The sequence below is a fragment of the Heteronotia binoei genome, chromosome 15 (assembly GCF_032191835.1).
Source record: "Heteronotia binoei isolate CCM8104 ecotype False Entrance Well chromosome 15, APGP_CSIRO_Hbin_v1, whole genome shotgun sequence".
Lineage (NCBI taxonomy): Eukaryota > Metazoa > Chordata > Lepidosauria > Squamata > Gekkonidae > Heteronotia > Heteronotia binoei.
This window is the reverse complement of record NC_083237.1, coordinates 37,729,304-37,754,966: the sequence shown is the minus strand read 5'-3', so window position 1 is coordinate 37,754,966 and position 25,663 is coordinate 37,729,304. Positions and strand designations below refer to the sequence as shown.

The following is a 25,663-nucleotide window of genomic DNA, read 5'->3' as shown; positions in this document are numbered from 1 at the left end:
CCTCCCAATGAAGCACCAACATGGATTAAAATGGCGTTTCTCCACACACCTCATCAAATACTATATCTGTTGAGGCCATTATTTTGACAACATGCTTTATTTCCTCTTCACAGAGTTTGTCCAAGTAATCAAATGGTGACCTAAACAACCATCACAGAATTTGTCCTTCTGGGATTTGTCAGTCTTCAGAAACTACAGATTCTACATGCTGTGATCTTTCTCTCCATTTATTTGGTGGCTTTGATAGGAAACTTTCTCCTAATTGCAACTGTAGGTCACAATCAGCACCTTCACAACCGCATGTATTTCTTCTTGGTCAACCTTTCCATTGTTGATGCCTGCTACATTACAACTACAGTTCCCAAATCTATTGTTAATTCTTTGATGGACAGCAAGCAGATTTCCTTCTCTGGATGTGTCACTCAGGTTCTCTTGGTGATTATGTTTGCAAGTGCTGAGCTCTTCTTTCTCACGGCCATGGCTTATGACCGCTACGCCGCCATCTGCCATCCTCTACGATACCAGCTGATTATGAACTGGAATGTTTGCTTCCAAATGGCAGGAGCTTGTTGGGTTACCTCTGTCACCATTGCAGTGGTACAGACAGTGAACACATTTCCATTACATTTCTGTCAGTCCAATGTTATTGAACAATATTTTTGTGATATCCCTCAGTTATTAAAGATAACTTGCACTGATACAACAACTGCTCTGACCCTCATTTTTGCCGGTATACTTATTATAGGCCCATTTTGTTTTACTATCATATTTGTTTCCTATGTTTACATCTTCTCTGCTGTGTTCAAGATTCGGTCATCTCAGGGCAGGCAAAAAGCTTTCTCTACCTGCACTCCCCACTTGACAGTCTTTTGTTTGTTTTTCTTCACAGCTTCCTTTTCATACATGAGGCCCAAAGCCTTGTCATCTCCAACTGTGCATTTGCTGGCTGCTGTTCTATATACAGTTTTGCCCCCAGTCATGAACCCCATCATCTATAGCTTGAGAAACAAAGATATCCAGTTGGCTCTGGACAGAGCTTTGACTAATTTTTCTTGCATTTCCTGTGTGAGTTTGGAAGAAATGGATTGGAAATATTGATCCTTCCTATCTAACAGAATCCTGTCTTCAACCCCCTGCTGTCTATATGTATTTTATTGTCTATAGAAAGTCAGCTGAGAATACTGTGAGATCTAGAAGAAGAAGAAGAATTGCAGATTTATACCCCGCCCTTCTCTCTGAATCAGACACTCAGAGTGGCTTACAATCTTCTTTATCTTCTCCCCCCACAATTGGAGATGACCTTAACTACATACTAGACCCATTCCTTGATAAGTCGAACTGTAAAAAGGTAAAAATTCAAACTTCTGTAAAAACAGGACTACATGCACTGCTGCAGTCTTTTAACTTGGTAGACATCTGGAGGACGCTGAGTCAAGGAATGTGAGAATAAACTTACTTTTCCAACATTCATAATACATATTCCAGAATTGATTATATTTTAACTTCCTTGGCCCTACTAAATTATGTACAGAATGTAAATATTGGATCCAGAACAATCTCTGATCACTCGTGGTTGATCAGAGATTTGGCAGTACAAGAAACAGATAACAAAGGTCCATCTTGGACTCTAAATAAATTGCTCTTGTCAAAGTACATCATGTGTGAGGACATAAATAAGCAAATACAAAACTATTTCCTTCATAATAATGATTATGGGGTTTCTCAGCACATAGTATGGGATGCTTTTAAAGCAGTACTCAGAGGAAATCTCATTTCAATTGCAGCTGCCTGTCATAAAAATAGAAGCAAGGTGGTATTGGAACTGAAAGCAAAGATAGCAGAACTAGAGCAAAGGTGTAGTGTCTTGTGCTTAAACTAAGCACCACGCGGCCCCGCAGTAAAGGGTGACCAGGGGAAGTCCCTTGGTCACCCTGCGCAGCGTGGGAATAGACTCCACCTATCAAGATCAGCGGCGGGAAGTTTGACTGGCCAGGATTGGGCTGGCCAGCTAGGGGGCTGTTCCGGGATAAATGTATATAAAGCGGGTCCCGGCCCACGTGTGGCAGTTCTGTGATGTACCATCCATTAAAGCATGTTGCCTTCAGCACGTCTCGTCTCTGAGTACATTACACTGGCGACGAGGATGGGATCCAGCTAGGAAGGCTTTCCCGTGCGGAAAGCGGCTGGCCTGGCTGAAGACGAGGAAGGCGCAGGACCGCAAGAAACTGAGACGCCTGCTGCCACAATGGCGAACTCTAGCGTAACGATGGGCCATCTTGCTGAGTTCAATCCTGACCACCCCAAACGATGGGAGACCTACACCGAACGGGTCAAGTGCTACCTGCGGGCCAACATGATCACGGACAACAACCGCATGAGGGACATCCTGTTGAGCGTCTGTGGAGAGGCAACCTTCGAGATCGCACACAGTCTCTCTGCCCCCGCGAAGCTCACCGAGAGGACATATGGGGAGGTCGTCAGACTCCTCACAGGGCACTTCTCGCCCCAACCATCCATTGTAGCCCGCCGATTCCTCTTCCATAAGAGGGATCAGAAGCCCAGGGAAACGGTGGCAGTCTACCTGGCCGCTCTCCGGCAGATTGCAGGGAACTGCAGTTTCGATAAGCGGGAGGAGGCCCTGAGAGACCGATTCATCTGGGGCCTCCGAGACGAAAGGCTGCAGCAGAAGCTCTTCGCCAAGGAAGAGCTCACCCTCCAACAAGCCTTCAACGAGGCAACGGCCTTCGAGAGAGCCACCAAAGCATACAGCCACCCACGTGGAGAGACCGTCCACCAGGAAGAGATGGCGCCTGGCGGGCCGGAGGACGAAGAGGCTTTCCAGCTCTGGCGGCCACAAGGGACAGACCCAAGGGCCCCCATGAGACAGCAAGCGACAGAAAGACTCTCCACCATCAGATGCGCCAGCTGCGGCAACCCCCACGAGAGGAGGGACTGTCCATACTGCAACATGGACTGCTGAAGCTGTGGAAAGATGGGCCACATCGCTCGGGCTTGCCAGGCCAAGAACAGCTGCCGGAGACCGACAGCGCATCACGACTCCACCGAGGCCCACACAACAGTGTCTACCAGCCTACAGGTATTGAACTTGCCCCTCTCCGCCCCTGACAAGGTCAAAATGTTGGTCCTCATCAAGGGCGCCCCCTGTCTTATGGAAGTAGACTCGGTTTCCTCCATCTCCATTATCTCGGAGGAAACCCTACGGAAATTATGTCCCCGCCGCCGCATCTAACTGAGGCCGGCTGACTTTGTTCTAAGGGACTTCCAAAAAAACCCGGTATGCATCGCGGGCTGGGCCCGGGTACGGGTAGAGAAAGGAAACTTCAGGAAACCATTAGATATTCTGGTGGTAAAGCGCCAGCTCACCACCCTATTGGGGCTGGCCTGGTTCCAACCACTCGGGATTCAGTTAGTGGGGGTGGAGCAGGTACAGGCGAGCAGTTTTGAGGACGTCTGCCGAGAGTTCCCAGCAGTATTCGATGGGTCCCTGGGAAGCTACAAAGGGCCGCCCATCACGCTGCCACTCGACCCCATAGTCAGACCGATCCGGCTCAAGGCAAGGCGGGTCCCGTTCACCTTGAAACCAAAAATTGAGGCAGAGCTGGACTGCCTCACAGCCCAGGGAGTTCTAGAACCAGTGTCCTATGCGGCCTGGGAAACCCCCATAGTAACACCAGTAAAGCCCAATGGGGATGTGAGGATCTGCGCTGACTATAAGTGCACGATCAACAAAGCGCTCCAGGACAACCCCTACCCTGTCCCGGTGGTCAGCCACTTACTGGGGACGTTAGCGGGGTCCAAAATTTTTGGGAAGTTGGACCTGGCACAAGCGTACCAGCAATTGCCGGTCGACGCCAAGACCGCCGAGGCTCAGACCATTGTAACCCACCGGGAGCCTTTAGGGTTTGGAGGCTACAATTTGGGGTTAGCATAGCTCCGAGGATTTTTCAGAGTATAATGGACTCTCTTCTTAAAGGGATCCCCGGAGTACAGCCATTTTTTGACGATGTTCTAATCGCCGCCCCAGACGCAAGAGAGTTCAGCTGCCACCTGAGAGAGGTACTCCGCCGCTTCCAAGCGGCGGGGCTGAAAGTTAAAAAAGAAAAATGCTTGCTAGGAGTACCGCGGGTGGAGTTATTGGGATTCGCCGTGGATGCAGCGGGAATCCACCCGACGGAGGAAAAGACCAGGGCCATAGTCCAGGCCCCAGCCCCCACGTGCAAGGCGGAGCTACAGAGTTTTTTGGGGTTGTTGAACTTTTATCATTCGTTCTTGCCCCACAAAGCTGCCATAGCGTAACTGCTCCACCGGCTGCTGGAAAAACAAGCCCCGTGGGTTTGGGGCAAGCGCCAAGCTGCTGCATTCCAAGCGGTGAAAGACCTCCTTGTTTCGAACGCCGTGCTTCACCACTTCGACGAGGGCCTGCTGCTGATTCTGGCTTGCGATGCTTCCCCATACGGAGTGGGTGCAGTTCTGGGTCACCAACTCTTGGACGGGAGGGAAGTTCCGGTGGCGTACTATTCCCAGATACTGACCCCAGCGGAGCGCAACTACGCGCAGATCGACAAGGAGGCGTTGGCAATCGTGGCGGGGGTGCACAAATTCAACGACTACCTATATGGTAGGCATTTCACCATCACCACGGACCACAAGCCGCTCCTAGGCCTCCTCGCCCCTGACCGTCAGACCCCCCAAATTTTGTCACAGCGAGTCCTAAGGTGGAACCAATTCCTGAACTCATACACTTACAACCTAGTACACCACCCAGGCAAAGCCATGGGGCACGCGGATGCCCTCAGCCGCCTGCCGCTTCCTGCGATGGACCCAGATCCCACACCGGCCCACCGGGTGATGCTCATTGAGTCTCTGCCCGAGCGGCCCCTACACGCCGCTGAGGTGGCTCGGGCAACAGGCAGGGACCGTATCCTCGCACGGGTTTTGGACTGGGTGGGGAAGGGGTGGCCCACGGGCAAGGTGGACAGTGAGTTCAGGCTGTTCGCATCCCGTAGGGATGAACTATCCACGCACAAGGGGTGCATACTGTGGGGCAGCAGGGTGGTGGTTCCCCCCCCCCCATGTGCAAACAGGTACTAGAGGCCCTGCACGAAACCCACCCGGGGATTGTGAGAATGAAAGCCCTGGCATGAAGCTATGTGTGGTGGCCAGGTATGGATGAGGAGATAGGGGATGGGTGAGAAGGTGCCAACCCTGCCAAGAGTCCAGGCCCGATCCGCCCTCCGCACCAGTCCACCGGTGGGAGTCCAACCGGCGGCTGTGGTCCTGTCTCCACTTAGATTTCGCTGGGCCATACCAGGGGCAAATATTCTTCATACTGGTCGATGCCTACACAAAATGGCTAGAGGTGATCCCGGTAGCGTCTACCTCCATGGCAGCAGCAGTCAGAGCCTTGCGGAGGGTCTTTTGCACGCACGGGATCCCCGATACCCTGGTCACGGACAACGGCACCGCATTCACCTCCCGGGAGTTCATTGGGAGATACCTAATAAAACACATTAGGTCCGCCCCTTTCCATCCAGCCACCAGCGGCCAGGCCGAACGCATGGTGCAAACCACCAAAGAGGCTCTGGATCGCATTGTTCAAGGGGACTGGGACCACCGCCTCGCAGCCTTCCTGTTCCATAACAGGATCACCCCCAACCCAACAACAGGGTCCAGTCCCATGGAGCTGCTCATAGGGAGGAAATTGACTACCAGGCTAGACAGGCTACACCTGGACCTAGCCACAGACGTCCGTGGTTCCCCAGAACTCAGGGAAGTGGTGCGGGGGTTCTTTCTGGGCGATCCCGTATATGCGAAGAACTTTGCAAGCGGTCCAGAATGGGTAGCCAGCCGGGTACTGAGGGTGACGGGGTTCCAATCATACGAGGTAGCGACCGAGGGGGGCCAGGTTCTGAGGAGGCACATTGATCAGCTGCGCCGCTGCACCTTGCCGGAGGAACTACACGAGGCAGAGGAAGCGACAAGCGAGGGAGAGCCAGCAATGGAAACCCCAGAAGCGGCCCCGCCAACGCCGAGCCTGCCGAAATACGATTCCCCGTACGACCCTGAACTGCAACCAGAGCCGGCCCGCCAGCCATTGAGGGAGAATCCCCAAGAGGCGGCCCCCCGTTTCCACGCCGCAAGCAACCCCACGGCAATCTACCCGGGAACGCAGGGCGCCAGCCTACTTGCAGGACTATGTATCTTAGACTAGGGGGGGGGAGGAGTGTAGTGTCTTGTGCTTAAACAAAGCACCATGCGGCCCCGCAGTAAAGGGCGACCAGGGGAAGTCCCTTGGTCACCCTGCGCAGCGCGGGAATAGACTCCGCCTATCAAGATCAGCGGCGGGAAGTTTGACTGGCAAGGATTGGGCTGGCCAGCTAGGGGGCTGTTCCGGGATAAATGTATATAAAGCGGGTCCCGGCCCGCGTGTGGCAGTTCTGTGATGTACCATCCATTAAAGCATGTTGCCTTCAGCACGTCTCGTCTCTGAGTACATTACAAAAGGCATATGAAATATGGGAGGAAAAAAACACTGAGAAAACTAACGATAGAAAGAAATAAACTAGAGCTTATTGAAACCTCTAATATACAAAAAAAAGTTGCTATATCTGAAACAAAAGTTTGTAAAAAGAATCACAAAATCTCTTCAGCTACTTAAATTTAGACTCCAGCAAAAATGTGCTAATTTATTGATTCACTCCATTCACTCATCCCAAGGAACCAAGGATATAATGAAAGTTTTCCATGAGTATTACTCTTCTTTATATCAAACATCATTGGGGGGTGAGCTAAACCTTATTGAATATTTAAAAAATGCTAAATTTGATCGGAAACTATCCAAAGACGATATTGAATTCATGGATAGACCTTTCACTGAATCAGAAGTCTCAGAGGCATTGTCCTTAATCAAAAATAATAAAGCAATGGGGAAAGATGAATTCCCTGTTGAATTCTATAAAAAATTCAAAGCCAGCTTATTAAATCCTCTCACAAAAACTTGTAATTTCGCAATGAAAGAAGATGTTCTGGAAGGACTCTAAGATGATTGTGCTATACAAAGAAAGTAAAGACAAACAAAATCCCAAATCGTATAGACCTATTTCTATCTTCAATCATGATTTTAAAATTTTCTCAACAGTTTTGGCCCGTTGATTAAATAGAGTTGTTAATATTTGTGTTCGTACTGACCAGGCAGGTTTCATACCTGGTCGTATAATAAATGATAATACTAGGAGAACCCTCAATTTGATTCATTATGGCAAAACATCACATGTACCATCTTTAACTCTTTCTCTAGACGCTGAGAAAGCGTTTCATATGCTAGAAATAAATTATCCTAAAGCTGTTTTACAGCACGTGGGTTTTGATCCTCATTTTGTAAATTCAATAGCAGTCATCTATAAGTTCCCAAAACAGCAAATAAATATTAACGATTTTAGATCAGAAGAGCCATATTTGTCTAGGGATACTCATCAGGGATGCCCCCTTTCGCCAGTTTTATTTGCACTATCGTTAGAAGCCCTAGCTCATGTGGTGCACTCAAATCCAGAGACAGAGGGAATAATGATAAATGGAGTTTCTCATAAGATATGTCTTTTTGCAGATGACATAGTTTTTTATTTAAGCAATCCCCTACATTCTCTTATTAAACTAATGAAAGCAATAAATACCTTTAGCAAATGCTCAGGGTTCACATCGGAAAATTTTTCCAATATCTGTTCCTCCAGATGTCTACCAACAAATTGCAAGTGTGTTTTCTTTTAAGTGGGTCACTAAAACATGGTGACATTTGGGTGTTCACATCCCCATAATGTTGACAAAACTCTTTGAGTCAAACTATAAGCAACTTTTTATGACAACCAATTTATCTATGTCAAGTCGACGCATTCAAGAATGAGTCAACGTTGATACTAAGACTACATTTATTGATAACCGGTACTCATGGCGCAAGCCTCTAGCTTGCTAAGAATGAAACCGATACATTGATACATGAGTTTTAAGATACACTTCAAAAACATTCCTACGGGGGGGGGGGGTTTACAGAAGGAAACATTCACACATAACTACTAGATACTTTCTCAGGCGATATCTTGCCAGTGCCCTTGAATTGCTATGCAAGGCTTCCTTCCACCTCAGGCCCTGAGAAGGCGCCGACTAGTTCCTTCACACCAATTGCAAATCAAAATAAAAAAGGGGGGGAAGGGAAGCAACTAAGGTAAAACATTAGCAGCAGTGGATCCATTATGATTTTAACAGGGCCTATTGCTTAGGCCATGATCCCCCAGTCTTAAATCATTATTAGTCGATCTTGATAATCTAGCTGGTCTAAATCTACTAATCTCAATCTTTTGGGGGAAAATGATTTGTTAAAGATGTTTGCTTTACCTAAGTTTCTCTTTTTGTTCCAAAATCTCCCTAACCCTATTCCAATTCTGGATAAAGAAATGAAGGCCTGACAAAAGCACATAACTTCTTTTTTTGTGGCAGAATAAAAAGCCAAGGATCGCCTTTCATTTACTCTCTAAACCAACAGCACAGGGCAGGTTGAGTGCACCAATCTTAGACAAGTACTATGTGACTCCCCAACTCCGTAATATCTTGTTATATGCTAGAAAGGAATGCCATATACCCTGGGTTCAAATTGAGTCATCAAGTATTCTCCCCACTTCTCTATATGAATTTCTCTGGATTACTAAATCAGAAAGAAAGAAAGTCCAACTGAGTAATCCTTATTTACGCTTTACAATGGGGATTTAGGATAAATATAGGGCTTCTGTTGTTCAACCCTTGACACCAGTAATGGCTTTTCTAGAACAACCCTGGTTTCCTCCTTCAAATTTTAAAATCTGGAGGCAACAAAAGATTCTCAGGCTCATGGATGTCACTATAAAGGGCCATTTGTGCTTTCACGATCAGCTGGAATCTAAATTTAAAATAAATGTGCCTTGGTATGAATACTATCAACTACATAATGCCTTAAATAAAGTGATTCCAGTGATAATAACAAGAAATCAGCTTAATGTTTGAAAAACTCACACAGAAAGAAAGCACAAACATGAGAGAAGCAGTTTCAAAACTATATTTATTATTAAAACAGAAAAATTGGTCACACTTTACAACTCAACAGAACTCCTGGCACAAGGACTGTGCCATTCAGATCACAGAAGAGCAATGGTCTAAACTTGGGACCTCACTGCCATCTAATTCGAAATCTGCTAGCTTTAAATTGCAACAGTACAAAATATTTTCCAGATGGTATTTAACTCCACTTTCTTTAAGCCGTGCAAAACTGAATTCCAATCCCTGTCAAGCAATGTTAAACCTTTTCTGATGGTAAAATGTTATCTGAATGTAATTGCAATGCTTCATAGATGTTACTAACCCTGAACTAAGTTGGGCACATCAAAATAGAGAGTAACTGGTGCCACTCTCGCACCCCTTTCACTTTTACTAACAAATGCAGGAATTTGCTCTATGAAGATAACGCCTCCAGGGACAGGCTCCCAGGCCTGGGCCCAGAAAGAGAAACCACAGGAGAGATAAGAAAGTCACTGTGTGAATCTTCACACATGAATATAGCTTTGTTTAGAATTTGTAGTTTTGTTTAGAGAACCTTTGATGTGCCATCTTTAAATATGCTCTGTACTGTTACTTTGTATCAGTTCCAATAACTAGCTCAATGGAAGCATATGGATTATCAATAAAACCATACTTTGTTTCAACTCAAGGACTGGTTACTTTGAAATCTGCTTGCTTGACATTTTGGAACTGATCCACTATTAGGAGTTTATCTGAACCGGCAACTTTTAAGCCGGATGGCTGAAAAAGTTCTGGATAACAGAGAACCTACTGAACCCTTTGGAGCAGCAGGTTCAGATTCTGTGAGACTGGCCAAGGGTGACATGAATGACAGGCAGAAGAAGAGGGGCCCTGGGGGCAAGGCCAAGGAGAAGACTAGAGGGGTGGAGGGGAGGGGGAGGACCCAGGTCTCCCCCCCCACCTGTGTGTGGGGCCACAGCTGCCTAACAGCAGTCCGACCTCTGGCCAAAGTGTGATGAAGAAGAAGGCCCGCCTTGGGCCCTTCATTGAGGCTGCTGCTAGGGCTCTCTCAGCATAGGTGCAATTAGGTGCTGGCACTGAGCAGGGGTCTGCTGCTAGGGCAGTCTCTCCTCCAGCTGATGTCGCTTGGCCTCAGCAGCCAGAAGAGGGGCAGCAAGAGCAGCCCTCTTTGGAGATGAGCTTTGGGGACAGTTTTCTGTCCAAAACGATCACCCCAAGGAGGGTGCAGAGTGTTGTGCACGAGCTGGAGGATAAGCTGGTTGAGGAGGACCAGCCCCCTTCTTCGGTTCCTTCAGGCACCAGCAGCCCTTCAAGGGATGGCCAGGAGGGGAGTCCGCATGGGGTAAAGGGGGGAGAGATGGAGACACACGAGGTGCCTTCATCTCTGCCCACTTCCCCCCGGTGGCCAGCCCCTCCTGCCACCCCGAGAAACGATGTGTCTTTTCCGAGCACCTCAAAGGAGGTGGCTCCGGACACCCAACCTGCCAGTCAGTTTGGGCATCCGTTCACCTCCAAAGTCTGGAAGCATTTCCAACTTATGGAAGATCCACGATATGTGCAGTGCAAGCTGTGCAGGGCCCGGATCAGTCGTGGGCGGGACCCTGCCCACCTGACTCTGAGGGGGATGCGGAATCACCTCCGGAAGCACCACATGGGGGTGCTTCTTAAGGGGGAGAAGCAGGCTGGTGCTGTGTTGCCCAAATGGCCAAACAACACCACCCAGCCAGGAGGTCCGTCCCATCGCGACTACCTTTGCTCTCCAGAAGCATTCCATGGGAGAACAGGGATGCCAGGCATCTCTGCCTGAGATGTTAGGTAGAGTTGGCACCTCTGTGCCAAGAGGAGGAATCAGGCACGGCAGGAGGGTGATTGCCTGGAACCTTGCCAAGTCGATCGCCCATGGGCTTCTATTTTCAGTGGTCGAGAATCCTGGGGTGCGGGGGTTGCTCGAGTACCTGGTGCCCTGGTACAAAGTTCCTTCTAGAACCACCCTTAGCAGGGCCATTGTGCCAGCTATTTTCAGGGCGACCAGATCTGTGGTGAAGGAGCATTTGTCCTTTGCAGCTGGGGGGACTGTTCATTTCACCTCAGATATCTGGAGCTCCCAACATGCGTTCGAGGGGTATCTCTCCCTGACTGCGCATTGGTGGCAACCCAGAGAGCTGCAGGGTGGGGGTGGCAGTAGCGACAGGCAGTGTCAGGGCTGCCGGGCTTGCTATCGCTGGGCCTTGCTGCACGCCGAAGCAGTCGACGCGCCGCACACGGCGGACACTCTCAGAGCCATCCTCTCACGGCAGTTAGAAGGCTGGGTAGGCAGCGGGGACGTCGCCAAGGGCTTCGTGGTGATTGATGGTGGCTCCAAAATCAAGGCGGCTGTCCAGCATCAGGGCCTGAGGCACCATCCTTGCATGGCCCACCTTCTCCACCTCGTAATTAAGGATGCATTGGGCCAGACGAAAAACCAGGATCGTCTGTATCTAGCCACGACCCATGAGTACCGACTTCTGCTCCAGAAATGTCGGAACATCACGGGTCACTTCTCACACAGCAATATGGACTCGTATTGGCTGTGTGAGAAACAGACACAGATCGGTGATGTCAGCACACACTGGAAATCCACCTGTGCCATGCTGGGGAGCATGGTGGAGCAGAGAGCAGCCCTGGATGCCTTTGTCTCTGAGACGAGGGTCTTTCGGGATGAGAACCGTCTCACCCAAGAGGATTGGGTGGCCATTTTTCAGACTGTGGAGGTTCTTGGGCCCTTCAAGACCTACACAGAAATGCTCTCGTCTGACATGGCGAGCATCACACTGGTTGTACCCATGGTCCAGATGGCCTGTGAGGACCTGGCCTCATTTCTAGTGCCACCTCAAGGCCATGCAGATTTTCTTCCAGAGGTGTGCGCCCTGGTTGTTAGGCTGCAGGAAGGGCTTGAAGCCCACTTTCAGACTTTCACCCAGGATAAGGTCTACATGATGGGGACCATGTTAGACCTGCGCCTTAAGGGCACAGTCGCCGAGTGGGCCAATGAGCTCGATTGCTGGTGAGATGAGCTCTCCCAGAAGGTCGAGCATTCCAGAGTGAGGAAGGGCCCAGTGCCAGTAGTTGAGGAGGAGGGGGGTGGAACCAGCTCATCTGCTACTTCCACTGCTGTTGTTCAACCACAACCTCCCCAGCTAGGCAGTGTTTCCCATCATACTCACGCCACGAATGAGGTGACATTCATCGGAGTGGTAGGGCACTGAGAGTGAAGACAGGTGCTGCGATGGTGAGGGACAATCTTTTTGAGCCCCTCGAGCCACAGGAAGCATCTCCTTTGGACTACTGGGTCATGAAGGAGGAGGTCTGGCCGGTCCTCTCCTCTGGCCAAGGCATTCCTCTCATTCCCACCGACGAGCGTGCAGAGCGAGCGTGTCTTTTCACATATGGGCGACATTGTCTGCCCACATCGCAATCACCTGCAACCCTGGACAGTTGAGCAGTTGGTCTTCCTGAAGGTCAACTTGCCTATGTTCGGTTCCCTGAACATAGACTTTGAGAGTGAATGAAGTCAGCACCTACTTGTGCCTGCATCCTCTCTTGGCCCGCGCTTGGAAGGTGGTTGTAAAACGCTCCTCCACTAGAAATAGACTAGAGTCCAAAGACAGCCCAAAAACTCACTCACAAATTGAATGGCAGTGCATCCCCCCCCCCTTCATCCCTTCCCAAACCAAAAGTGAATGCTGGTTTAAAAACTGCAAAGCGATCCAAATTTCTCCAGTCCCCCATCCACACATGCCTAATAATACTGAAAGGGCCATTGCAGCCCCCAACTGTAACTGACAGCACCCACAGGCCCAGCCAGGATAACCCACCCAGTTTTTTTTCAGGGGCAGGAGGAAGAAAGAGGGAGGTGCCAGTGATGATGACAGGCAGCCAGCAGCCATACCAATGCTGAGATACCTCTAATGGGACAGTGATGCTTGTGTGTTACTGCTGAGCTGAGAGAGAAAGAATGGTTGCCTTCCTCTCACACAATCTGAGGCCCTCCCAGTGATCTTTCTCATTTGGGGTGCAATTCTGGCTCGCCTCCTCATGGTGCACCCTGGGTAACACAAAAGAGTCTGGACCAGCCAACCATCCATTACTCAAGGTAAATCAAAATGCTTCTTGCTTTGTATCAGATACAGAATGATGTGCAGCTAGGTGTGGTGGTCCACCACTTCTCTTGTTTGAGAGTTGTGCTGTTTGGGGCAGGGCTGGAGAGCTGGCATCTGTAGATTGTGTGTTCTGTGGCAGGGAAGCTGGTACCTGGGTGAGAGACCCAGAGCCAGCATGCTTGTTGTGCTTGGCCAGCTCTCCCCACGTTCTTTGGGGCAGGGCTGGAGAGCTGGCATCTGGGTTTGCTGCAGCCAGATCTGCAGAGCAGACCTTGAGCAGATTGTGTTTTGTGTGGCGGTTATGTTGGCAACTGGGTTTATATTGGTTTCAAGCCTGCACTGCAGGGTTCATAGAGTAGATAGAGGGATGTAGTGCATTTGGGTCCTATAGAGATTCTCTGGTGTGAAGTTAAGTTTGGCTTTGGGTGCCCCAGGAATTGGACCCCCTAGTCCAATTTTTTTTTTTTGGCCTTGTGGGTTTTGTGTGGGACAGTGCCCTGAAGCTGCACAGCAGTTTGGGGGGGTTCTCCTCAAAACGTCCTGCTCCCCAAAGCCACTTTTCCCACGGCAATTACAGTGAAGAAGTTGGTCTAATTGTTTTTTTCTCACCATTGTGAGCAGTGTTCCTTTTGGGGTGCCCACAGATGGGTGCAGTCTTTTTGGGCCAGGGGGGTTTCATGCTGGGGAGTCCCCTGAAGCTGCCCTGCAGTTTTGGGAGCTCTCCCTCAAGCCCCCCTCTGGCCATAGCCACTTTCCCCTCAGTAATTGTAGTGGAGGAAGTGGCTAATTGGGCTTTCCCCATCATTTTTGGCAATAGGCCTTTTGGGGAGCCCAAAGACAGGGACCCCCTGGCCCAATCTTTTTGGGCCTTGGGGGGTTTGTAGGGGAGAGTCTCCTGTGGGTTCCCTGCAGTTTTTGGGGCTCTCCCACAACCCCCCTGCCCCCCAGTAGCCTCTAATTGTGCCCTATGTTGCCATTGATTTCAATGACCCATAGGGTATAATGGTGGAATAGGGGCACCCTCTTTGTGTGCCTTTGTTGTGGGATCCCCTGGCCCAATCTTTTTGGGACTTGGGGTGTTTGTAGGGGAGAGTCCCCTGCAGGTTCCCTGCAAATTTGGGGGCTCTCCCTCAAACCCCCTCCCCTCCAAGCGGCTTCAAATATACCTTATTTGCCATTGGTTTCAATGGCCCATAGGGTATAATGTGGCCATATATTCGGAAATAGCTGCACATCTACCGTATATGCGGTAATTCCAAATATGGTATTCAGTAATATATGGGATTCCGAATGTTTTTTCCCCATATACTTCCGAATCCGTGTAATTCCGAATTATTATATATATATTTTTTGCGCATCCCTACTGGAGAGCTACTGTTGGCCACCTCTGTCTTACACTAAATTCACCTTTGCTAATTATGTTCGAATAAGACCCTGGAGAGTAAGTCTCTGGGTAAACAAAATATATAAATTAACTGCTACCTATAGACAAATGTTAGTGCTGACAGATTTGCTTAAAAACGGAAAGGGTAAAAAGACAACTTAAATGATGGTAAGCAACCTATATTTCAGAAAGGACTGAGAAAATACGCATTTGAGAAAATATACATTTGGACATGAAATACAAATCCATAAAAACACTGGTAAGTAATTTGATCTGTTGATAACTGCAGGGTTTTACTCTATGTGTTAAGTGAATGGTATGGCCATGTCTTCTATCAGCTCTCCCAATACCTTATTGGTGGTGAACAGGGCTGTCAGCAGAGAGGGACTACATGTCAACATTTGTGGATCTCAGAGTCATTTTGAAGGCCTTGAGCTGGAGCTGGATGAGATCTTTCCTGCCTGGTGATAGTTCCCAGGGGATTTGACAAAAGAACTTTATGGGGAATGATGGTCCATTGAGTGTGAACCATATTCTACACAAAAGAAAACTAGAGTGGTCAATTTAGAGTCTAAAATTCACTATTGTAACTCCTCCGGGAGAGATAATAGGAAGACAAAAGAGATGGGGGAAAGGGGAGATGGGTGACAGGATGTGGCTGGCAATGGGCTATCATTCCAATGATGTTCTATTGAGGGAGGGATTCTCTTGAATGGGTTCTTTGTCTTGTGAACGATGTCACAACCATCCTTTGTTAACAACCAGGCATTCGTATACATATTTGCAAAGTTTATCAAGACTCTGGAATGTAGTGTGCGAGAAAAAAACCCTCTCTGCATGACTGCTTGCAGGAGAGTATGTTGTCTTCTTGAAACAACTAAGGAACATGGCTTCTCTCAGGACTGCTTCTGGTTCTGTCTTCCATAGAGCAAACATCTTTTAATTTTATGGGTACAGTCACCATCTGCAGTGATCTTGGATCCCAGAAATGTGAAGTCTGTCACTACTTCCATGTCTTTTTTTCCCATTTTTTTTATTATTTCTTAATTAAAATATACAATTTTTCATTATCTCATTGTTCCAATATACATTTTTCATCCCCATCCCTCCCCCGTCAGTCTAATCTTCTTCTGTCATCCAGGGGCATAGGGCTTGAAGCTTCCACCGAACGTCTTCCTTCTGTTCCTCTTTCATCTATTTCAGGTAGAGCGACCACTTTTCTTTGATCCTTGATGTTTTATCTTCCCATGGCAAATCTCGGTTTATTATGTCCATTATCTCTGATTGAACAAATTCAAACAGGTAATCATACCAAGTTCTTTCTGTCCATTTGTTTTTATCTTTCCACCCTAAAGCCATTACTGCTTTACCGGCTAATATCATTGCTTTTAATAGATCTTGATTTTTTTTTTCTACTATTGCATTGCCCAAAGTACTCATCAACATCAACTCAAAATCTATGTTTAGCTTTATATGAAAAAGCTTATTTATTGTTCTTACTATATTTTCCCATACTTTTTTAACTTCACGGCATTTCCACCACATATGGGAGTACCATCCTTTCGCTATTCTACAATGCCAGCAGTTTGGACTTAGACCTGGAAACATATTGGCTAAGGTGGCAGGAGTTTTATACCATTTGGTATAAAATTTTAGCTCCATTTCCCTAAACTTACGTATTTTTATTCCCTTAATTCCTTCCATTAATTTTTTAGCTTTTTGCTCTGTTATTTGAAAATCTGTACTCCATTTTCTTTGAAGGTGGGCTATTATTCCTTCTTTATCTGAGGTCATTTTCTTATAAATTACACGTACCAATCCTTTTTTAGTTTTTTCCATTAATTTATAAATCTCTTCTATAGGTTCTTCTGTGTTTATGTCACTATTTTCAATTTTTTTTTTAATTTTTGTGTATAAGCCTACAGCTTTTAACCAGTATTTTGGACCTACTGCTTCCCCAAGAGCTTGAAATGGTTTTAAAATATTTGCAGATAGCAAGTCCTTTATTCTACTATATCCTTTTTGTTTAAGTAGTTCCCCCCATCTATAGTCTATGCCTTCCTCTTCCAAGGTTTCCAAAGGCGCCCATCTAGATATTCGTTTTAACTATTTTGGCTGCCACTTTTTCCAGATCATTAATGTACTTTTCCTTGGTCCTGTATCCAATTTAAGACCTCTAGCCCCTATATTTGTAAAAATACCAAATTTTCCTACCCCTTTGTTAGCTTCATTTTCAAACCTAACCCATTTCTGATTCCCCTCTCTTTCTATTTCTAATAATGCTTTAAGTTGAAAAGCTTCATAATAATTTATTATATCTGGTATTCCCCATCCTAGTTCAGAGTTATGATTATATACTACCTTTTTTGCAATTCTAAATTTCCTGGTACCAAAAATCCATTCTCGTATTTTTGTGTTTCAGATACTCATTTTTTGTTTTGTCCATTTCTAATGGGATTGTTTGAAATAAATATAATAATTTTGGTATCCAAAACATTTTAACACTATTTACTTTAACAGTTATACTCATGGTCTTCCTCCTCCATCCCTTCATATCTCTTATCTTTTCCCATACCTTTTACTTATTTTTTCCACTATCTTATTAACATTTTTATAAATTTCTATTTCCAAATATTTAAATTTCTTGACTCCCAGTCCTATTTTGGTTAACCTATTAATTTCTTTCCTTTCCTTCGCGTTCACATTGTAATACATTATTTCTGATTTCCCCATATTAATTCTTAATCCTGATATTGCTTCAAAATAATCTAGTATAATTTTCGTTTCCTTAATACCCTCTTGGGGATTTGTTATAATCATTATTATATCATCTGCAAATAAATTAATTTTCATCTCCTCCTTGCCCATCCTGCATCCTTCTATCCTACCTGAATTCCTGTCTGTCACTACTTCCATGTCTTCCCCTTCTATTTGCCAAGGTGTGATGGGGCCAGATGCCATGATCTTAGTTTTTCTGATGTTGAGTTTCAAGCCTCCTTTTGTGCTCTCCTCTTTCACCCTCAACAAGAGGTTCTTTAGGTCCTCCTCACTTTCTGCCATTAGAGTGGTGTCATCTGCATATCTGAGGTTGTTGATGTTTTTCCCACCAATCTTAATTCTGGCTTCTGCTTCATCCAGGCCAGCGTTCCTCATGATGTACTCTGCATATAAATTAAATAAGCAGGGTGACAATATACATCCTTGTCAAACTCATTTTCCTATTCTAAACCAATCAGTTGTTCCATATCCCGTTCTGACAGTTGCTTCTTGACCTTTATACAGGTTTCTTAGGAGACATGTGAGGTGGTCTGGTTCTCCCATTTCTTTAAGGACTTGCCACAGTTTGTTGTGATTCACACAATCAAAGGCTTTACCATAGTCAATGAAACAGAAATAGACGTTTTTCTGATACTCCCATTCTTTCTCCATAATCCAGTACATGTTGGCAATTTGACCTCTCCTTCCTCTACCTCTCCAAAACCCAGCTTGAATTTCTAGTAGCTCCTGATCAACATACTGCTGAAGCCTAGCTTGTAGGATCTTTAACATGATCTTGCTGGCATGTGAAATGAGTGCAATTGTTCAATAGCTGAACATTCTTTGGCATTACCCTTCTTTGGGATTGGAATATAAACTGACTTTTTCCAATCCTGTGGCCACTGTTGCATTTTCCAAATTTGTCGACATAGAACTTTTTCACACAGCCTAAGTATTCCGGTTTGGCAGCTGGTCAGTTACTGAACAGTAACGGATTTCTGCTGGCATTTCAGACAGACCCAATTCAGTAACTGGCTGCTACCGGAATACTGTTACCTTTTCACAGTCCCACGGCTGTCCCAATAGTGAGGCATGCCTGAGTTGTTATTAACAAACAGCAGCTTCTTTCAGTTTTCAAACCCTCCTTCCGGGTTGAAATCGCTATGGGATGCTGTGTGAAATGTCCCGTAGTGATTTCGGGAGTACTGTTTTTGCACCCTTTTTTGCCCGCTGGCAAATGATCTCTGGCTTTTTGTATTTTTGGAACATTGGGCTAAGATTGCTATAGCACTATAGTGCTATAGTGATGTTTCAAAACAGCACCACCATAGGGATGCCTGGGCTCCATTGAGATGCCTGAGATCGCTGCAGCTGACACTTTGTAACAAGCGCCCCATTGAATACACAGTTCAAGCAGGAGATCAGGGCATCAGGCATTGGTTTTTCACCTGTTGCTATCACTTCCATGCCCACACAGGAGTCACAGGAATGCGATTGGTTGGTAGGTGACTCTGAGGCACATTTATGGGGGGGGGGGCTGTTGCCACCTGGAGAGGGGTTGCCCATAGGGTAGCAGGTTTCGGTGGGAGAACAGACCAACAGTGATTGGTGAGACTGGTGAGACAGATGTTGCTAACCCAGTTGGATGTGCTCCATGCTCACAGGCTATTGTGATCCATGCTCACAGGCTATTGCCTGGAAAGTGACTTGTGCCAAGCTACAGCAGGTATAAATGTTGAGGGGGGTGAAGGCCACAGATCATGTTCAGATTGCCAGGCATTGTAAAGTCTCTTCCCATTTGAACTGTGTATCCAATCCTATGGTGGTGCTGTTTTGAAACATCACTATAATACTATAGCACTATAGCTATCTTAGCCCGACGTTAAAAAAAAAAAAAAGCTGGAGATAGTGCGCCGGCAGGCAAAAAAGGGCACAAAAATGGCCAGCGCTCATGGAAGTGAGATAAAAGCAGAATAGTATGAAATGGCTCACTTCAATCACAGAACCCTACTGGGAAGAAAACCATGTGTCTGAAAACTTCCATCCCTGTCCTGGATTACTCCAGGTCGGCACAATACCAGCTCCCTTCCAGCTTCTACTGGTAAGTGTGAAAAGGGCCATAATGTGTGCATCACTTTAATAGTATCATCTTTTAGGACTTTGAATAGCTCAACTGGGATACCATCATCTCCACTTGCTTTGTTGTTAGTAATGCTTTCTAAAGTCCATTTGACTTCACACTCCAGGATGTCTGGCTCAAGGTCAGTGATTTCACTGTCATGGTTGTCAAGGACATTGAGGTCCTTCTTGTATAATTCTTCTGTGTAATTCTTGCCACCTCTTCCTGATCTCTTCTGCTTCTGTTAGGTCCCTACTATTTTTGTCCTTTATCATGCCATCTTTGCATGAAACTTTCCCTTGATTTCTCCAATTTTCTTGAAGAGATCTCTTGTCCTTCCCATTCTATTATTCTCCTCTGTTGCTTTGTATTGTTCCTTCAGGAAGGCCTCCTTATCTCTCCTTGCTGTTCTCTGAAAATCTGTATTCAGTTGGGTGATTTTTTTTCTTTTCACCTTTGCCTTTCGCTTTCCTTCTTTCCTCAGCTATTTGTAAAGTCTCATCAGACAGCCACTTTGCTTTCTTGCATTTCTTTTTCTTTGGGATGGTGCTGATTGCTGCCTTCTCTAGTTCTAGTCTGTCTTAGGTCCCATCAATCTCCCGTCAAGCATGGAAATGACCTGGAAACATATTTTTTCTTTGAACTGAGGAAATTGGTTATAGTAGAGTTATTTTCCTTGTTCCCAGACCAGATCCGAGAAATACATCTAAATCTACCATTCCAAGTTACATTGCATACTTAATTACATTCTTAATTGTCAAAAGTAATAAACTGAGAGTCAACTAACGAACTTTTTCTTAGAGGTGAGGTGCAGTGTTATATTACAGAGTCATATTTCAATATTCATTGTATTATATTACAATATATTATTCCAAAAAAGAAATACATTATAATACAAATGATGTATAGTGTTTTTTGGTGAGAATATATATATAAGGACTGAATGAGTTTATCATCTGTCAGACAAATTCTTGATATTCCAAAATGTGTGTCCTACTTTGGTCTTTGCTTTGAAGTGGGTCAGTCATTGGTTGAGACAAAAGCCTGGATTGCAACATTAAAATTCTGGCTAAATATGTATTTTAGAACAGATTCTAACAGTCTTCTTGGTTGTCTGAAAAGAGATTCATACATCTCATCCTGGTCAGTGGTTCTTATGTCTAAACTCAACAATTAGGGATAGCAGTTGACTATTTCTTTTATGTCGAGTCAAATATTTTCAGATGCATTAAACAGAGACTGTTGGACTTGGAGAAAATTAAACTATGTCCAACTAACCCTTATATTTGCTTCCCAGCATCCTTAGGTCTTGATGCTTTTGTGGTAAGATGCCATTACTTATCAGGCTTAATGATTCCAAGTCACCATAGGGCTTTCATTCTGACTAGACTAAATCCATTCCCCTCCTATGTTTTACAGGGGAGACATCATCAGGGCTGGCCCAGGGGCACATGGCACCCCAGGCAGACTCACTGCCCACTGCCCTCTCCACCAGCAGACTCCAGGATGCCCAGGAAGTGGCAGTGAAGCACTGTGTTTCCTGGGCTCTTTAAAGTCCCCCTTCCAATCAACTGATCGGTGGGTAAAACATTGCATCCCTCCATTCCTCTTCTTTCCTTCCCTTCTGCTGCACTCCGCCACCTCCACTGCCTCCTCACTCAAAGGAGAGTTAGAATCAGCCCTACCTGCTTAAACATGGACTGAGCCTTTCAGCGCTGAATGAGGCTTCACTCCTCCCTCACATTGGAAGTGAGAGAGGACAGAGGCCTTGTTCAGTGCTAAGAATTAAAGAAGCAGCTGCCATTTGGAAGCAAACATTCCAGTTCATGATCAGCTAGTATCGTAGAGGATGGCAGATGGCTGCATAGCGGTCATAAGCCATGACAGTGAGAAGAAACAGCTCAGCACTTGAGAACATAATCACCAGGAAAACTTGAGTGATGCATCCGGAGAATGAAATCTGCTTGCTGACCATCAAAGAATTGACCATGGATTTGGAAATTGTAGTTGAAATGTAGCAAGCATCAGCAATGGAAAGGTTGACCAAGAAGAAATACATGAGGCTGTGAAGGTGGTGATTGTGGGCTACGGCTGCAATTAGGAGAACATTTCCCATCAAGGTCACTAAATAAATTGAAAGAAAGAGCACAAAATGTAGAATCTGTAGTTCTCAAAGATTGGCAAATCCCAGAAGGACAAATTCTGCCATGATTGTTTTGTTTATCATTTGATTACTTAGACAAACTGTGAAGATGAAAGAAAATGTATTATCAAAATGATGATTTCAGTAGAGATACCATTTGAGGATATATATCTAGCCCCTTTCAAAGACCAAGGGTGCTTTTACACTGACACTTTGTGACTCTCTATCACCACATTGGAAACTCACCTTTTACATTACCTAATGCTCTCACAACTGTTTTGCATTGTTGCTGCCCAAAGCATCTGCATTTGTTTCGGTGAGACGGGTTCTGGTGCTTCTGCTGCAATTAGTTTTGATCCCGTCATTTCTCTATAGGTGTTTCAAACTTGTATTGTAGAAATTTTCATGCATTTTAAAAGACTCCTCCAAAAGCCACAAGGTGCAGTAATTTGCAGGAGAACTGACAGCATTTTAAATTTTTACATATCATTGCTTCCCTCATCTTGTAATTTAAATTTGTATTGTTTTTGCAGTGTTGACATGATTTCAAAGCAATCATATACATTTAACTAAGCACTGGTATTCCAGCTGCCCCCCAATTGAAACACTTCTTTTGTTCTTTCTTTTCTATTGTGCTGTCTCCTGGGATTTCAGTGTTGTTGATGATGATGACGACAACAATGTCGACGACAACGATGGTGATGACGTCGACGATGATGACAATGGATTTATATCCTGCCCTAAAGTCTGAATCTCAGGGTGGTTTCACAAAGATTTGCCCTGACCTATCGTTGCCTCCCATTCAGATTAAAAGTGCACGATCACACAAGCACATCTGACCTCCGAGATGCACCCGTTTTCATCCCATCTTCAGACTCCTTTTATCTACATTAAAAAGCTACTTGGATTTCCTGGTAGCATCCCCCTAAATCCGATGTAGGTCGCATAATTGGCTGCTGTCTGAATGCCTTGGGGCACCAAGCCAAGCTATTTCCGGTAAGGTAGAGGTTTTTTTCCTCCTCACCCCTCTCCGAGGTACGCTTCTCCACTTCTCCAATTGAGTGCGCACACAGGGGCCTTTTTAAAAGAGACAACACGTTCTGCATTGGGTCCGTGGTTGAGCTGGGCTAGCAGTGTGAATGGGCAACCACTGACTGCTGCCAGGATCCTGCCGCTTCAGCAGCAGCTGTCTGATAGCCCAGAAACAGTTCAGACTTTAGTGGATTTTTTCTAAATGGGATAAAATGGTGTCAATTTCACAGTATGAAACCAGCCCCAGAGTCTCAGAGTGGTCACAATCTCCTTTACCTTCCCCCTCCCCACACACACACAACAGACACCCTGTGAGGTAGGTGGGGCTGAGAGAAGCTCTTACAGCAGCTGCCCTTTCAAGGACAACTCCTGAGAGAGCTATGGCTGTCCCAAGGCCATTCTAGCAGCTGCAAGTGGAGGAGTGGGGAATCAAACCCGGTTCTCCCAGATAAGAGTCTGCACACTTAACCGCTACACCAAACTGGCTCTCAAACCCTGTTTCTCATTTCCCCTCTACAATTGTGATATCAGGAGAGTTTGCTCCAGCTGTTTATCTGTATGTAACTGGAAGTCCCAAAGAACGTTTGTATAATATAGTGCGTTCTATGCATTAAGGAGGCGAGATGGTAGTGATCATCAACTCTTTATTAGATACAGCATGGTAGGTGGCTGCACTATAAAGATTGGAGAACTGGGCCAACGTGGCCAACTATATACAACTCTGGGTTCCTGCACAAGCATTTTATTGGATCATTCAAACCAGTCGGGGGTCTCTGATTGGTGCAGGGCAGCAGGGATTTGGATCCTGCTGCCCATTGTTCCCAAGTCCCCAAGCTCTGTTTGCATGGTTCCAATGCATGGCACCTAATTCAGTCTTTACTTGAGTCCAGTACATAACAGTTTGTTTCATTCTTCTCCATGATCTTGTCTGGTTAACATAAGAACGTAAGAGAAGCCATTTTGGATCAGGCCAATGGCCCATCCAGTCCAACACACGTTTGTTCACCCCCTCAAAGAAATGTAACAGGTTAGTGAGGCAAGATCTTCCCTTACAGAACCCATGCTGAGTATTCCTCAATAACCAGTGTTCATCAATGTGCCTACTCATTCTGTCCTTGATAATGCTTTCTACCAACTTTCCCAGTATTGAAGTCAGACTGACTGGCCTGTAATTTCCCGGATCTCCTCTGGAACCCTTTTTAAAGATGGGGGTGACATTTGCTACCTTCCAGTCCTCAGGAACGGAGGCAGATTTCAATGAAAGATTACAGATTTTTGTCAAAAAATCCACAAGTTCAACTTTGAGTTCTTTCAGAACTCTCGGATGTATGCCATCCGGACCCAGTGACTTATTAGTTTTTAATTTGTCTATCAGTTGTAGGACCTCCTCTTTTGTCACCTCAATCTGACTCAGGTCTTTCAACACCCCTTCCAAAATTAGTGGTTCTGGGGTGGGCAAAAAGTTCTCATCTTTCACAGTGAAAACGGAGGCAAAAAATGCATTCAGCTTCTCAGCCATAATGTCAGCGTAGGGTTCATGGACGCTCCAACAATGGACAGACTCTTTTCATTTGAAAATAAGTTTCATTTATTGGATACATACATGTTACTGCTACGAGAGTTCTTTGAAAGTGATAAGGTACACACAAACTAGCTGGCCCTTATGGCCGAGGATCAAAGCTGGGGGGTTTCAATCATTCCCACAATACAATCACATTCTACTTCTGAGAGGTGCGAGGTTCACACACTGATACCTTGCATAGCTAGCTACGTCCATTCCCTCTCCCCCACAGGCGGCCTTGCCGCGGCTGAGAGCTGGCTGCATAGTTTGCACTTCAAACACCTTTACAGCTCTTGGCGCCAAGCTCCTCTTCTCCCCCCCCCCACTCCTCTTGCTCTCACAGCTAAATTACGGTTACAGGTCACAGGGTTAGTAAGCCATACAACAGTTTAGGCATTCTGGTTAGTATTAGTTTGAACACAAGCAGACAATTTCCCTATCCTCCTTCAGTAATCCTTTTACCCCATGGTCATCCAAGGGCCCCACTGCCTCCCTGGCTGCTTTCCTACTTCTAATATATTTGAAGAAATTTTTATTGTTGGTCTTTATGTTTTTTGCAATATGCTCCTCATAGTCCCTTTTTGCCTGCCTGATCACAGTCTTGCATTTGATTTGCCACAGCCTGTGTTCCCTTTTACTAATCTCACTTGGACTGGTTTTCCACCGCTTAAAGGAGTCCTTCTTACCTTTTACAGCTTCCATTACTTTGTTTGTTAACCACGCAGGCCTTTTCTTATGCCTGTTTGTGCTTTTCCTAACTTGTGGTATGTATTTTATCTGAGCTTCTAGGACTATAGTTTTAAATAATCTCCAAGCTTCCCCAAGGGTTTTGACCATATTTACCTTTTCTTTTAGTTTCCTCCTCACATGCCTCCTCATCTCAGGGAATTTACCCCTTTTAAAGTTAAACGTGGTGGTGGCGGTCTTTTGGGGCAACTCTCTATTTATACAAATGTTGAAATCAATAACATTATGGTCACTGCTCCCAAGCGGCGCAATCACTTTTACATCTCTCACCAAGTCTTGGGTATTACTTAGGACCAAATCCAGGATCGACCCACCCCTGGTAGGTTCTGTTACCATTTGCTCCATAGCACAGTCATTGGGAGCATCAAGAAACTCAATCTCTTTCTCTCGACCTGAACACATATTGACCCAATCAATCTGCGGGTAGTTAAAATCACCTATTACGACACAGTTTTTACATTTAGCCGCTATCTTTAAGCCTTCCATCATATTATAATCGTTCTCTCTCTTGATTTGGTGGGCGATAACAAACTCCCATAGTTAAATTTCCTTTTGGGCCCTCTATTTCAACCCAGAGCATTTCTAAAAGGGAATCTAATTCTCTGACCTCAGTCTTACTGGATTGTATATCCTCTCTGACATACAGAGCCACCCCACCTCCAACCCTTCCCTCCCTATCCTTCCGATATAACTTATATCC

At 45.8% G+C, this 25,663-nt stretch overlaps 1 pseudogene; it reads left to right on the top strand.

Annotated features, from left to right (window-relative positions):
* The first annotated feature begins 132 nt into the window (after positions 1 to 132).
* On the top strand, positions 133 to 1,098 carry LOC132583430 (olfactory receptor 14A16-like; annotated as a pseudogene).
* Positions 1,099 to 25,663: the final 24,565 nt, after the last annotated feature.